Below are 15,107 nucleotides of genomic sequence, written 5' to 3' on the forward strand. Positions count from 1 at the left end.
GTACGACCTTAAGAGTCCAAAGCTACTAGGAAAACTACCCTATTCGACGCTTGCTAATTGTAGTGTACGGATGCATACGGTAGTTTTACAAAATGGTTCAAATGGCTCTGAGCACTATGGGACTTAATATCTGAGGTCATCAGTCCCCTAGAACTTAGAACTGATTAAACCTAACTAACCTAAGGACATCAAAAAAATGGTTCAAATGGCTCTGAGCACTGTGGGACTTAACATCTATGGTCATCAGTCACCTAGAACTTAGAACTACATAAACCTAACTAAGGACGGCACACCACACCCAGTCATCACGAGGCAGAGAAAATCCCTGACCCCGCCGGGAATCGAACCCGGGAACCCGGGCGTGGGAGGCGAGTACGCTACCGCACGACCACGAGCTGCGGACCCTAAGGACATCACACACATCCATGCCCGAGGCAGGATTCGAACCCGCGACCGCAACGGTCGCGCGGTTCCAGACTGAAGCGCCTAGAACCGCACGGCTACACCGGCCGGCCTAACGTACAGGTGACGCGGATACGACCTTAACAGTCCAAAGCGACTAGGAAAACTACCCTATTCGACGCTTGCTAATGGTAGTGTACGGATGCATACGGTAGTTTTACAATCCTAGTCGAAGACAGAAAAAGTTTTAGTCTTTTGGAACAGTAACCTTAAATCCTCTGCGGAACAAAAAAGCTACACTGGTTAGGGTGGGCAGGCAGCAGCAGCGGCTGCGGCAGTGCAACGGGCTGGTTGGCAGATGCAGGTGCGTGCGATCGCCACAGCCAGGGAAGGCACCTGCCGCGAGCTTACGGCGGCGCCAGCGCGGCGGAAGCGTGGAATTTCAGCTGCGAGGCTGCCGTGGGACCGCTCGCTGCCTGGCTGGCGCTGACTCGGCTGCGCTGATCGCACCTGTGTCTGCTGCTGACGGCCGCCTCCATTGTTAACCACACCACGAGCCTCCCAGCTGCGCTGACATTGCTAGCTGCGCAGCAGCACCTACTGTAGCGAAACGGGGTAGGTAGGGGGTGGCAAGGGGAGGGGGTGGAGGCCAAACCGTGCCACCGTCCTGCTAAGTTTCAATAATGTCCAAAACGATGAGTGAAATAAGACAATAAAAGACTTACATAAATGGAGCAGGGTGAGAATAAGTTGGAACTATCAGTTTAATAAGTCACAGCTGCAAAATACTAATGCGAATTCTTTACAGACGAACGGAAAAACTGGTAGAGGTCGACCTCGGGGAAGATCATTTTGGATTCCGTAGAAATGTTGGAACACGTGAGGCAATACTGACCCTACTACTTGTCTTAGAAGGAAGATTAAGGAAAGGCAAACCTACGTTTCTAGCATTTGTAGACATAGAGAACGCTTTTGACAATGTTGGCTGGAATACTCTCTTTCAAATTCTGAAGGTGGTAGGGGTAAAATACAGGGAGCGAAAGGCTATTTACAATTTGTACAGAAAGCAGATGGTAGCTGATCTTCCCCGAGGTCGGCTTCTAGCAGTTTTTCCATTCGTCTGCAAAGAATTCGCGTTAGTATTTTGCAGCTGTGACTTATTAAACTGATAGTTCCAATTCATTCTCACCCTGCTTCATTTATGTAAGTCTATTCAACCTGTATATTGAGCAAGCAGTAAAGGAAACAAAAGAAAAATTCGGAGTAGGAATTCAAATCCACGGAGAAGAAATAAAAACTTTGAGGTTCGCCGGTGAGATTGTAATTCTGTCAGAGACAGCAAAGGACTTGGAAGAGCAGTTGAACGGAATGGACAGTGCCTTGAAAGGAGGATATAAGATGAACATCAACAAAAGCAAAACGAGAATAATGGAATGTAGTCGAATTAAGTCGGGTGATGCTGAGGGAATTAGATTACGAAATGAGACACTTAAAGTAGTAAAGGAGTTTTGCTATTTGGGGAGCAAAATAACTGATGATGGTCGAAGTAGAGAGGATATAAAATGTAGACTGGCAATGGCAATGAAAGCGTTTCTGAAGAAGAGAAATTTGTTAACATCGAGTATGGATTTAAGTGTCAGGAAGTCGTTTCTGAAAGTATTTGTATGGAGTGTAGCCATGTATGGAAGTGAAACATGAACGATAGATAGTTTAGACAAGAAGAGAATAGAAGCTTTCGAAATGTGGTGCTACAGGTGAATGCTGAAGATTAGATGGGTAGATCACATAACTAATGAGGAGGTATTGAATAGAATTGGGGAGAAGAGGAGTTTGTGGCACAACTTGACTCGAAGAAGGGATCGGTTGGTAGGACATGTTCTGAGGTATCAAGGGATCACCAATTTAGTACTGAAGGGCAGCGTGGAGGGTAAAAATCGTAGAGGGAGACCAAGAGATGAATACACTAAGCAGATTCAGAAGGATGTAGGTTTCAGTAGGTACTGGGAGATGAAGAAGCTTACACAGGATAGAGTAGCATGGAGAGCTGCATCAAACCAGTCTGCCGGCCGTGGTGGCCGAGCGGTTACAGGCGCTACAGTCTGGAACCGCGCGACCGCTACGGTCGCAGGTTCGAATCCTGCCTCGGGTATGGATGTGTGTGATGTCCTTAGGTTAGTTAGGTTTAAGTAGTTCTAAGTTCTAGGGGACTGATGACCTCAGATGTTAAGTCCCATAGTTCTCAGAGCCATTTGAACCATCAAATCAGTCTCAGGACTGAAGACCACAACAACAACAGTAGTGTCTTTACCGGAAATTGTCTACGGTATTGTGAAACAGCCTGGGTGCGTCTTTCAAAAGGACAAAGCTTGCTAATGGCAATTTTGCCAACTCAGTTTCTACCCCGCGCCTATACAATATTGAAACGTACCTAAGCGAGCTTTGAAGACTCTACAGAAGTGAAAAGCTGTATGAACAAAAAATAAAGATTAATGTCAGCATACGATGGCATAACAGATCCCATACAGCAACCTTGAACACCTCCAGCGGTATTTCTGAGAAAAATACTTTTTAATAAATACACTGATGAAAAAAATCGCAACACCAAAAAATAATTGATGCAGAGTGATAAAATTTTCGGATTGCATTTGTCTAGATAACACTGCAAGATCACAGGTTAATGTAAGCGAGAGACAAGCCACGGCAAACGTGAAATGCTGGTATGTTAATAACTGCCAGAACGCTGGATGTAAGCTGGTCTCCTTGATTGGGCCGACGACACACGCTTTTATTTTTCAACTATTTCATTAATAGTGAGCATTTACAATTTCTGTGTCTACTGTAGTGAAATGCAGAAGGCAATTATCAAGTTACACAGGAAACAAAACATTTATTACAATATCCGAGGATTCTATTGCACATCTGCTTTAGGTGGCCCACCGATAGCAACTATCCCGCTAACACCATTTATATTGCTCTATTTCTTGCAACACTCCTGTAAATAATTTTTTTCTGATTTTTCTATAACTTCTTTTAAGTTTTCCCTCATTCCCTTTTGTTTTTCGCTGTTGAAGTCATAATCGGTAGATATTAACATTAAGATCGTATGGAAATAAAACCTATCAAATCGTCCTTTGCAGCTGAAACAACTAAGCTGAATTGCACGAAATGTAAACTCTCCAGTTTTATCGTATTTCTCACTGTATGCATTCTAGCAACTTTAACTGTGATTTAGATTACTTTACGCTACAATAAATAAAGGTGCTTTCAAAGCTGCATGATCTGAGACATAAATAGAGGTCGTGGCATGTCGGAAAGTTGGTCATCTCGATATCCCAGCATATGTACTGCGGGCACACTGAACAGGCCCTGGCGATTTATACACTTTTTTTTCAACAAACAAAACGTTTATATGTAACGCTCGCTGTCCTATTACTTTCCACTTGGTACAGCAGAAGCGCCACCGATACCGCCGATACAGCTGTGCAGGTTGCGACAAGCCTCGCACCACACGCTCTCCTCTGCTCAGGGAGCGACGAAAAGTGAACAGATTTTACTTGCGTACTCTGCGACTCACATAACTTAATTTTGGTTGACACAATTAATTTTGGAGTTATAACACAAAAAATGGTTCAAATGTCTCTGAGCACTATGGGACTGAACGTCTGAGGTCATCAGTCCCCTAGAACTTAGAACTACTTAAACCTAACTAACCTAAGGACATCACACACATCCATGCCCGAGGCAGGATTCGAACCTGCGACCGTAGCGGTCGCGCGGTTCCTGTCTGTAGCGCCTAGAACCGCTCGGCCACCCCGGCCGGCGTTATAACTCAAAATGTGTTACACTGCAAACGTTTCACTTTTCACTGACTGGTGCCCCATATTTGGTTCTGCCCTTAATGACATATTTACTTCAAAAAGACGTAGGAATAAGTGGAGTATGTATGAAAGTAAAACGTCACAGATGAGGACATTGTGAAAAAGGTTGGACTGTGCCTGAAAATGCAGGGAGGGGGAGGGGAGACATTGCTTGAAATTTTCGCACGGGGCGGCAAATTCCCTGGAGCTGACCATGTCTTACAGCAGAAAGTAACGAGTTAGCCAGTTCAAAACATTAAAAACTGCAGACCCGTTGACTGCAGGAGTACATCAGCATTGCATGCATTGCGCTGGGGTCTCAAAATGACCTCAGGGTGTTTCTTACGTTACCAAATAACGCCTTCAGGTATCAAAAATATGAGCCAAAGTTAAAGAGCGTGCTACCGAGTATACAGCAGAGTTATCGTTTCCGCTTTGTGCACAATATTTACACGAATGGTCCAATCCCATTCTTCAGGTGCTACTAGTTGTCCTGTTATGTATATTTGACGCTAGACTCCAAAGCAGAACTGTGAACCACTGGGCAGATTCTGCGCCAGTGCTTCGCCTCTGGAAGAGCTTCTCACCATGTTTGTCATCACTGCATAAGAGACTAAAGCTAGACCTCTTCAGCTACATTCTATAGTGTGGAGAGGGAATGTACGTACTGTAGATGAACCAAACCATTATGACCACTGCCCACCGCGAGAACGTCGAGCGATAGCGCTGCGGCCACATGGCATTGTAAGAAAAGTATGTAAGTGGAACACAGACGAATTTGGCTGTGGTTTTTAGGCGGGTTTCCACATACCAATATGTGAATACCGGGATACTTCTCATGTTCCGACTCACAAGGGGAGGCCACGACGTTTGGAAAGCGGATTTACTGCAAACTTCGTACACTCGTAGTACTCCCTGAGGACAACACAATGTGTAAGCAGTAGCGCGTACTTCTCAAACGTTATTGAGAAAATCACAATATAATTTCGGTCGTCAACTATGTACCTGTGCGTGGCCATTTTTACCATGAAGTGTCAGAGAGCTGGCTGGCCTCTGTCATTAAAAAAAACTGAGCGAAAGGATCAACAACGAACTTCAAAGGATGTCATCTGACGTCCGCTACGACGAAATTCAACGAACCATAAAAAAAAAGGTGGTTAGCGTTCAAGCCCCGTAATCGCTGGATCGATTCCCGTTCGTCAGTTTTTTTTTATTTTCAACACAGTCATTTCCTTTACTATTTATATTACAATTGATATAATGGGAAAAATAGGTCTAATGAGCTTTTATTAAATTTACAATGTTATTTGGCAGTCTACAAATTTTTATTATCAAAAATAATATAATTTTCATAACTAGCGACTAGTAAACGACCAAATGCATAAAGTGATACTGAAAATGTATGCCTGTCTGTGATTTGAGAAATCCATTATACCTCTAAGGAGCCCGAAACGACTTGTTACCTCCAAGTTTTGACCGGCACAGACGGCTTTCGAAGATGTACAACTAATCGTCGCTTTCGACATTACGAGTACAAGTTGCAGGATGGTATTTTTCGTAAAAAAAAGTGGAAAACATAAAGTTAAATGTCACAAGCTGCATTGAATAAATGCTATGCTTCCGCATACGCAAGGTCTTTTGACGTTTTCTGTGGAAAAACGAACCTCGTTAACATTTTCAAAAATCTCTCTTTCAGCGGATAATTTGGAAGCAAACCATGCATAAAGCAGTATTTGCTTAAAAATCGGCGCCGATAATTGATCATGCAGTATCGAGTGTATTTTAATAGCGCCATTACAAGAAGCAATTTCTCGTTCTCTTTCAGATAAATACGAACAATTTTGTAGACACGGACAAGCATACATTTTCAGTATCACTTTATGCGTTTGGTCGTTTACTAGTCGATAGTTATGAATATTATATTATTTTTGATAATAAACATTTGTAGACTGTCAAATAACATTGTAAATTTAACAAAAGTTCATACGCTTACACGTATTTTTCACATTATATCAATTGTAATATAAATAGTAACGAAAATGACTGTTGAAAATAAAAAAAAACTAACGAACGGTAGTCGATGCAGCGATTACGGGGCTTCAACGCTAACCACTTTTTTTTTTTTTTTATTTCATTTCGTTCTATATTGTTCGTTGAATTTGTTCAGGGTGGACGTCCGATGACACGAGTTCAGTTTGTTGTTCGTTGACCCGTTAGCTCCGTTTCTTTATTACAAAGGGTAGCTAACCCTCTGACCGAACACGCTGAGCTACCCTACCACAACCGCTTGGGTGCCGCCGCTTCATGGTAATTATGGCCACGCACAGGTATATACATTTGACGACCGAAATTATTTTGCGATTTTTTCAATAGCGTTTGAGAAGTACGCGCTATTGCTTACACAGTTTGTTGTCGTCATGGAGCACTACAAGAGTACGAAGTTTACAGTAAATTCTCGTTCCAAACGTCGTGGCCTCCTCTTGTCAGTTACGTGCGATGCAAACATTTGGAACACTTTTTCGTACTTGTACACAGAACGTATCCTATACGTACGCAGATTGGGCACACTACTTCTAGCCGGCCGGTGTGGACGTGCGGTTCTAGGCGCTTCAGTCTGGAAACCGCATGACCGCTACGGTCGAAGGTTCGAATCCTGCCTCGGGCATGGATGTGTGTGATGTCCTTAGGTTAGTTAGGTTTCAGTAGTTCTAAGTTCTAGAGGACTGATGACCACAGATGTTAAGTACCATAGTGCTCAGAGCCATCTGAACCATTTGAACCACACTACTTCTGTCCTGGGAGGGGGGCGGCGGGAGAGGGAGGAGGGGGCGTTGAATAGGAGACTGCAGCACGGACGAAAAACGCTTTGTTCTATCGACGATACAGGCCGATATGAGAAATTCACTGATATAAGCGACTTTGACAAAGATGAGATAGTGATTCTTCGAATTTTTCCGGCGTAAATACTATGAAGCCTTGGGATTGCAGCCGGATTACGTCGACTTCTTGTTACGATATTTCCACTGATAACCATTCAGCCATCTACAGGTAACATAGCTGAATGGTTATCAGCAGGAATATCACGGCAAGAAGTCAACGTAATACGGCTGCAAACGATGAACTTCACGGTAAAATTGTTATGGCCGGCGCGTGGGAACGGCTATTCGGAAAGGGCGAAGCTGGTCGCCTGTTCTCGTGCTGCTGCCGTTAGCATCTACGCAAAGTGGTTGAAGGACGGTGAAAGCACGTGTAGGCGACAAGCTGTTGGACTCCCACACCTCATCATAGAATGCAGACGTCAGAGGTTCATCCGCTATGTGAAGCAGGACAGGCGGCGATCTATGGCAGAGCTGACATCAGAGCTGGTGCAGGCGTAAGCGTCTCGAAGCTCATCCTCGAGGGAACAGTGTAGCAGAGGACTCCTACATGTTCCTACACTGACCTATTCGGGAGGACGACGGTTCAATCCCGCGTCCGGCCATCCTGATTTATGTTTTCCGTGATTTCCCTAAATCGCTCCAGGCAAATCCCGGGATGGTTCCTTTGAAAGGGCACGGCCGACTTCCTTCCCAGTCCTTCCCTAATCCGATGAGACCGATGACCTCGCTGTCTGGTCTCCTTCCCCAAACAACCCAACCCAACCCCCTACACTGACCTAACGACATAGCCAGTTACGACCGCAGTGGGCACAGGATCTTCGAGATTGGACCATGGATCATTGGAAACATCCGGTCGGACGAGTCGCGTATCTCTCCACAACAGGTCGGTTGTCGCGTCCGGATACACCGTCATCCAGACGAATCAGCTGCGTGAAATACGCACCGTACCATGGACGCAGGCCGGATGGAACAGTATTATGTGCTGGTTGCGACAAGTCTCGCCGGTTCTTTGGTCCAGCGCGTCTTTGGTTGATTACCAAATATGTCGCTGTATTGATGATAATGATGACGTTTGGTTCGTGGGGCGCTCAACTGCGCGGTTATCAGCGCCCGTACAAATTTCGAACCTTTGCTCAGCCCAATCTCGCCACTTTCATCATGATGATGAAATGATGAGGACAACACAAGCACCCAGTCATCTCGAGGCAGGTGAAAATCCCTGACCCCGCCGGGACTCGAACCCGGGACCCCGTATGTCGCTGTTTTATGTTATGGCGACATTCACCGGGGCTTAACGAGACCTGTGGTAGGTGCACCGTGAAACCTGTGGACCGTGTGAGTACTAGAGCTGAGAACGCGGTTCGCTATGTGTTCGGTGTGTTCTTCGACGGCGATGACATTTTTCGTGTCACAAGGTCAGAATCGTGCTACAGTTGTTTGAGGAGTATGACAGGAGCTCACGTGTATGTTTTCCCACCAAATTTGCCTAATCTGAACCCGATGGCACATATATGGGACGCTAATGGGTACCAACCCCGCGTCCTGAAACCACGGGCCCGAAATTTACAGGGACTGCGCGACCTGTGCGTACACATCTCGTGCCACACATCCGGTAATCTACCAAAGACCCGCTGAACCCGTGCGATGCATAATCGCTGCTGTACTGTGTTTCAAAAGTGTATTGGTTGATTGGTTGACTTTGGAAAGGGGATCAAATAGCGAGGTCAACGGTCGGTACATCGGATTAGGGAAGGATAGCGAAGGAAGTCGGCCGTGCCCTTTCAAAGGAACCGTCTCAGCATTTACCGGAAGCGATTTAGAGAATTCACAGGAAACCTAAATCAGGATTGCCGGACGCGGGTTTGAACCGTCGTTTTCCCGAATGTGAGTCCAGTGTGCTAACCACTGCACCGTCTCGCGCGATCCAAAAGTGGATCAATACCTATTAAGCATTGGGCCGCTACGTTTTGGCTCATCATGCGAAAAAATAAAATTAGCACACCTATTACGACACTTTTTTATTTTTATGGTTTCCACTACATTTTAGAAATGTATTTCGATTCTCAAGTGCTGTGGAATCAACATTTGTTTTAGCGTAACTAAAATTTTTGTAGTGTTGGGTTTCTTCCGAGTGCTCTTAGATTGCAGTCAGCAGATGGAGAGCATACGACAGAATAATGCATTTAGAAGTCACGTTCATTCAGATGCAAATCCCACAGCTCTTGAGACTCGGAATAACAGATTCAAATGCTTCGTGCTTTGCACAGCAAAGTAAATGGTGCATTAATTTTGTTCTTTTGAATCTATGTTCACAGAGTTAAACCTTTGTCACGGACGTTGCGTGTTATGGATAAAATCAAGCAATAAAGAGGGAAATTTGAAAAATCCAAAAGCATTCGTGTTATGTAAATCGGTTGCCGCAATATAGACTGGGGACACTCTTTCAAGTTACGAAACTCAGAAAATTGAAGCTGAAAATACATAGTGGCTCTCAAACTGAGTTTGACTGATGCTTGTACATGACTAAGTTATATTGTGATATAAGTATGCTGAGTTTATTTGGTCTATCTGTCTACCTATAACGCACTGATGATAGCTGTGTTATTAGCAGAAAACTAGATCAGCAATAAAATTCTGATGATATTAAGATCAATACTGACCTCCTTTCTGTCCTGGATTACGTCATGGTCATGGGCACAGTTATTCCCATGAAATCAAAGTTTGCAGGAACATGAAATGGAACGATTGTGTGTGCTCAATCGAGGGTAAAGCGGGTAGCAGACTTAGGTTTAGTGGTAGAATAGTAGGGAAATGCAATCAGTCTACAAAGGAGATTGTATACAAAGTACTCGTGCAACCCATCCTAGAATGCTATTTTGTTTTAAACTGACATGTGCAAATTCTTTTTGGTGTGTGTGTGTGTGTGTGTGTGTGTGTGTGTGTGTGTGTGTGGAGGGGGAGGGGGGGGGGGTGCTTTGCACAATATGGTGATGTACAAATTACATAAGTGCTGGATATATTTTGGAATATTCGAAAAATTCAATCCTGCAACTTCGCAACAAAATCGCGAGCAATTTTCGACGGTAACAACACACCAAAAATACTTCGCCACAGTGGAACAATAAAAATCGAAAACGGACGATAATGTAAAGTGTATCTTGAAAATCATGTGAACAACCGTCTGATGATGAACTTGCCAGTTCGAAACCGGTAACGGCGCTATTTACCTAAATAAATAGCAGTATTAATAGTGGCTGGTTGCTGTTTTCTTCTTTGTAAGAATTAATCTTCACCATTCTACAATATTTGCAAGTGTACGGATCCCGTAGTAAATAACACTGGCAAGGATGTTGAACACATACAAAGAACGGCAGCATGAATGGTCACAAATGGTTCAAATGGCTCTGAGTACTATGGGACTTAACATCTGAGGTCATCAGTCCCCTAGAACTTAGAACTACTTACACCTAACCTAACCTAAGGACATCACATACATCCATGCCCGAGGCAGGATTCGAACCTGCGACCGTAGCGGTCGTGCGGTTTCAGAGTGAAGCGCCTAGAACCGCTCGGCCACACATGCCGGCGAATGGTCACAGGCTTGTTTGATCCGTGGGAGTGTGTCACATAGATGCTGAAGAAATGAACTGGGAGACTCTTTAACCAACTTTAAATGATAAACAACCCCCTGCGTGTTGCGGTCATATAGAGCGTGAAGACGAGATTAAGCTACTTACCATCCGCACTGATGCTTTCAAGCAAACATTTTTCTCGAGTTCCATACAGGTATGGAACGGAAGAAAGACCTAATAATTGGAACAGTTCGAACAACTTGATATTTCATTATGTGGTTTTGCAGGACCACTTGTATGGGCCCTATAATGATAGCTTGTCATGTTTTGTTGTGAATGATCCTTCTTTAGCGTTCTGAGGTCACTGCACAAACACATATGAAGTGTGCTTAGTGTAATTTCGGTTTTACAAACGTTTTGGCACTTCACAAAACGCGGTGTACACGATGTGGTTGTCTAAAATCAAGTTATTCAATAAACAACACGCACTAATGATAGCACCGAGGTGCCGAGACAATTTTTGGTAACAAGAAAAAACAGTGTTTTACATAAAAGGAGGAACCTATCTCCAATAATTTAACCTGCAAACACGAAAAAAAAATAATGCAAGAGCTGAAAATCCAAAAGATGAACACTACCCTTAACTGTTGCTGTGTGCGCGGATCCAATGCGATCAATCACTGTGTATATTAATCCAACTGAAAAAGAGTTCACATAACAACGAAGGAGGGGAATAATGTTCAAAACGTTTGTAAAGTTCGTTTATTTCTTTTGATATCGCATCTCGTAATGTAAAACGAAATCGTTGCCTTTCAGAGGCGGATATTATTTCGCGAAATTAGCGGGAAGAACGAAGAAAAATGCGAGGAGAATGTTAACAGTATTCGTTTACTGAAAAATGCCCATGTGTTGCCCGCCAGAAGGAAGCAATACTGCCATCAAATATTATCCTGTATTGAATGATAACGCGAAAGTAAAGAGAAGTTCAGAATTTTCTTCAAAAATTATTGAAATATGAACGCGCGATCTAATTGATATGCTGTACGTAACGCAGGTGTGGCCCACCGGTTGCATAACAGTCACGCCGAAAACGGCGTTTCCGGTAGCGTCACGCGCTGTCTGCAACGATAATTGCGAGAAGTTTTCCCGGAGTTTTCCCACGATGTATTCCAAACGCGACAAGCAGATCAACAGAACAATAGGAGTAACGGCAGAAATTAACCAAAGGTGACCAGATACTGCAAATTTTTTACAAGTAGTTTCTAATCCTCGTCACATGCGAATAAGCGGACGGCAACGTGTCAAATGAATAATTTAAACCCATATACTGGCCAAATGGGTACTACATTTTTCACTAACGCTTGTCTGCAACTTTCTTGACATATTTCAGCAGCGATGAAGACAATGGAATCGTATTCGGCAAGTACGGGCAAGTACGGGCATCCAGAATGTTTTTTTTTTTTTTTTTTTCGTAGTCTACCTTAGTCACTTATGGCGAACATCAGATCGAATCCTTCAACATGACAACGGTGAATTCCTTTCCACAGCCCTCTCCAACAGAGCTGAGTCATCCAACTACTAATTTCCTTTCTTTCCTTGAAATACTTTCACTACAATACTACCGGCGACACTTAACAAATACAGACGCGAAATTAATAGCAAAGCTGTTGTCGTCCCTGATCCAACCTGTAAGAAGATCACCGCCTATAGCGACTTATTTTATGTATTGACGAAATATCATTCGCAACATTTAAGGCTTGATACAACATTGCATCCAGACTGGGCCTAAATGAGCGTATTGTCATGCAAAAAGTCTACATAACAACAGCAGGTTCTGATTTTCAGTGCACAAAACTGTGTACAAGTAGACGTCGAACGTCATATATACTACAGTTGCACATATTGAATAACCATGCGCAATAATTGTGGCTCTTCGTAATGTCAAAACATAGAAAATAAAATAAAGTAGATGAAACTGGTGACTAGAGAGCTTCATAGAATGCTCCGTTCTGTGCAAAATACAACAACATGCAGTAACAAAACAAAACTATTGTAGGTACGGTGTCTTGCACTACGGAGCGTTAAATAGTTAACTCATCTTTCCTATCGCAAGCGCACACCATATAAAAAGAAGGCACAGTGGCTCGAGTACATGTCAAAGGAACAGCGGGAGTGGGAAGTGTCTCAGGCGAAATCCCTGCAGACGTGTGACTGAAGGTACTTACCTCGGTGCAAGATGATGCGGCTGGGGACCGCAGCGGGGCTGTAACAGGAGCTCTCCAGCACACACGCACACGCAGCCGCGCTCTAGACTGTTGCCGCCTCCACGTGCCTCACACGGAGTGCCGCTATTCGCGCCAAAACAGCCGACTTAAAATGTTCAGCCTGGCCGCTCGCCGCGCCCTGCCGCCCCGAAGATAGCCGAAGCTGCGATCGGCTGTTTCCGCCGGCACAAAACTGACATTCGCCTCGCGTACGTCAGCGGAGCGGTCAGTCCGGCGGAAGCAGGGGTGTGCCTCGCTCTAACAGCGTTCATTCTCTTGCAATACATTGACGCGGACACTCGCTATAGCCGCTGAAAAGCGACGCATATTTCAATGGCATTACCTAAAAGCACATTATATTACAACGCGGTCATCAGATATCTAATCCATATGGATATGGAAAGCAGAGCGTCTCGTTTTACATACACACTCTGTAAATCAACACGTAATTCGTGCCAGATATGTTCTACGTTACAATACAGGGTGTCCCAAAAAGAATGACCCGATTTTAACTTGTAATAATACTGAGACAAATGTCACTAGGTAACTGAAACAGCGCTAGATGTAATCGGCATGGTCTAGAGTTTCAGAAAAAAATCCGCTGGATGTCGCTACGAGCGCTGACTCGGAGGTTGGATATGGAAGATGACACTTTTATGTCACGGTTGATATTCAGCGATGAGGCAACTTTCCATATTAGCGGTAAGATTCACCGTTATAATGTGCGTATATGGGGGCTCGAAAATCCTCAGAAACAACTGAACACGAACGTGATTCACCAAATGTGAATGTTTTTTGTACCGTTTCGCAAAGCAAGGTTTATGGACCCTACTTTTTTGAGGAAGAAACTGTAACAGGACAATCACATCTTGCAATGCTTCGGAACTGGTTATTCCCTCAACTTGACTCTGATAATTTCATTTATCAGCAAGATGGAGAACCACCCCACTGGCACAACAACGTGCGCAGTTTCCTCAATGCCAACGTGCCTCAACGTTGGATAGGGCGTACAGGACCGCGAGACCGGGGTTTACACTCTTGGCCTCCTAGGTCCCCTGACTTAACACCATGTGATTTCTTCCTGTGGGTATATGTTAAGCAATGTGTTTACGTTCCTCCCTTACCTCGTGACATTGATGAACTAAAAACCTGAATATCTGCTGCTGTACCTTCAGTAACAGAAGACACGTTACCCTCAGTTTGGGATGAATTCGGCTATCGGCTAGATGTCGTCCGTGCAGCCAATGGAGGACGTATTGAACATTTATGATGGATTTTTATAAACTTGTCTTTTCTGCGTAATTTAGTGTGCAATTTGTTGATGTTAAGCCCTTCTTCCTAATAAATAATTCTATTTAAAATTGGGTCATATTTTTGGGACACCCTGTATATTAAGGTTTTCTCCTATGCCGTCACTCCGCAAATCACCATGTAATTCGTGCCAGAGTATCTGTTCGACGTTACAATATATCAAGGTTTCCTCCTATGCCATATACGGACGATGCGTGGAAAGGATGAATGCTTATATGCCCTTTCTTCGAGTTGTTATTAGTTCAGTGTTACGCTCACGGTCCGTACGGGAGCAGTGCTATGAGGTGCAACAATGTTCGTAGATTTTGTTTTGTAAACGGGCTCTTGGAATTTTCTTCGTAAATTTCCGAGAACAGGTAGTCGTGTATCGTTAACGTTAAGTGTATTCCAATGCATTTTTTTGTTGCATGTCTCATATTTTATTCCCCAGTCAAAGAAGCCTGTGAATACTGACGCTGCTCTTGTTGGAATGCGTTAGATATCGCCTCTTAGCTCAACATATTATTTCACACACTATTCCAGTACGATATTTTATAAAAAATCTATGTCTAAGATAGGGTGCAGATTGCCAGTACTTTACAGGCATATAGAAACTTGCCGTTTACCTACAGCAAAATCTACGAGAAGTTTCTACTTTAGTTCCTACATACTGTATATTTGCATGAAACGATTTAAGTTGTGGCACAGCAGTTACGGGCAACCACACTTTTAGGTTACATGAAGTGTACTGTTTCACATTTCTCTCCATTTAAGGGCAAAGTACCAATATTTGCATTTGCTCTAGTTTGATATTTCGTTGTACTGGAGATCGCTACAGTTCTG

The 15,107-nt window shown here is 43.8% G+C and overlaps 1 protein-coding gene across 1 annotated transcript in view; it reads right to left on the bottom strand.

The window, feature by feature from the left end:
- Window positions 1–13,074, bottom strand: part of LOC124599639 (peroxisomal acyl-coenzyme A oxidase 3) — a 187,754-nt gene extending 174,680 nt beyond the window's left edge. Inside the window, exon 1 of the mRNA XM_047136093.1 lies at window positions 12,936–13,074. The gene's annotated coding sequence lies outside the window, so the exon portion shown is untranslated. The remainder of the gene's footprint in view (window positions 1–12,935) is intronic.
- Window positions 13,075–15,107: the final 2,033 nt, after the last annotated feature.

Source organism: Schistocerca americana, chromosome 1, assembly GCF_021461395.2.
Source record: "Schistocerca americana isolate TAMUIC-IGC-003095 chromosome 1, iqSchAmer2.1, whole genome shotgun sequence".
Lineage (NCBI taxonomy): Eukaryota > Metazoa > Arthropoda > Insecta > Orthoptera > Acrididae > Schistocerca > Schistocerca americana.